Source organism: Crinia signifera, chromosome 1, assembly GCF_055691185.1.
Source record: "Crinia signifera chromosome 1, ASM5569118v1, whole genome shotgun sequence".
NCBI lineage: Eukaryota > Metazoa > Chordata > Amphibia > Anura > Myobatrachidae > Crinia > Crinia signifera.
The window spans coordinates 83,127,410-83,129,087 of NC_139217.1; the positions used below are offsets into that span (position 1 = coordinate 83,127,410).

General features: G+C 51.9%; 1 pseudogene; it reads right to left on the reverse strand.

The window, feature by feature from the left end:
* Nucleotides 1–1,038: 1,038 nt before the first annotated feature.
* Nucleotides 1,039–1,179, reverse strand: LOC146045368 (U2 spliceosomal RNA; annotated as a pseudogene).
* Nucleotides 1,180–1,678: the final 499 nt, after the last annotated feature.

Here is a 1,678-nt window from a genome sequence, read left to right on the forward strand (position 1 = left end):
TCACAACTACACACAAACTAATCCATGCCTCCAATGCTCACAAACACACACACACACACACACACACACACAGCCACATCCTTGCCTCCCATACTCACAACTACACACACCCACCCATGCCTCCAATACTCACAACTACACACAACCAGCCATCCATGCCTCCTATACTTACAACTACACCCCCTTTGCAATTATAAGCACTTTCATTTTAAAACATTTATGCTCTCACTCAAATGCACTTCAAGCACATTATTCAAAAACAATTACACTTAATCTCACACTCACATATTTATACTTCTAATGGGGCGAAGCCCCTCACGACGGTGTGAAGAGCGCCCGGAGGGCGCGATGAATCACCTAGTAAATAATAAAGGACCCTAGCCAGAAGGCCAGGGTGGGGGTGTAAAAAAATTGTCCTACCCCATCCAAAAGGACGAGGTAAGGACGTGAAGCGCATACCTAGAGGGAAAGTGCGCAGTGCTAGTGCTTACTAGTGCATGGTGATTTTGGGATCACCCGTGCATGTTCGGCACCCCCGAGTTTCCCCGGGGGCACAGTGCAGCCTCGGACTCCAAGCAGCCAGCCAGTCAGCGTCCGACCAAGTGTTTCTCCGCTCAGCCAGTGGGCCCTTTCCGACCCCCGGCATGGGAATGGATACTCCACCGGGCTTTTTCGGTGAGTCTCCCCCGCAGAGGTCCAAATGGACCACCTGAGGAAGAAGAAACCACCTACTCAGTCCCGACGTTTCACCTCTCCCAGGGATTGAGTACTGGGCTGGGCTTTTCGCTGTCTCCCTGGCCGGGGGCGACATGTTACCCCCGGACCAGAGAGCAATCTACTCGGTCCCAGCTTTTCCCTTCTTCCTGGGAGTGGATACTAGACCGGGCTTTTCGAGTGACTCTCCCACAGAGGCAAAGACCCCTGAACAAGAGCCCCATCTCAAAGCCAGATGCTTCTCCCCTCCCTACCAGGTAAAGAATGGTATTCCCTCCCTAGCAGGGCATCGATACTCAGCTTTCCCTAGCCCTTACCCAGAACATGAGGTGGATTAATCACCTCATGCTCAGTAGCAGGATACTACGGTACAGCTTTTCTCTATTCTCTGCCAGGGGGCGTTCCAGACCCAACTGATAAGATCAGATACTACACTTGATCTTAGCCAAAAGGCCGAGAAGCGACTAAAACTAACCTGGCCAGCACTAGGACCCTGCTGGCTGCTCTGATCATGTACTGCAGAGAGAAGCCTGCTGGGATGCAGGAAGGAGAGGTGAGAGGTCAGCCAGGCAGGCAGCACGTGTAGGAGAGAGAGAGAGAGAGAGAGAGAGAGAGAGAGAGAGAGAAGCAGCAGCAGCATGGTGTGACAGAGAGCCCATGTGAGATACTGGAAGGATCACAGAAGCCAGGACTGGTGATGCATGTGGGGTGAGTGTTGAGACATCCCCAGACAGAGTGCTGATAGCAGTGTCACTGCAGCCATCTGCTTACAGCCCTAAAGAAGCATGGAAAGCAATTCGGGAGAAACCCCTGTCACGGCATGTATCTAACAGCCAGTGCAGAGTGGGAAGTCCTGTTCACAGAGAGAAATCCTGCAGCCGGACACAGTGTTGTGTGGGAGACTGAGTGAGTACTATCAATAGATGTCTGTGATCCCTGATCAAGCCATTTAAAGGGATTGTTT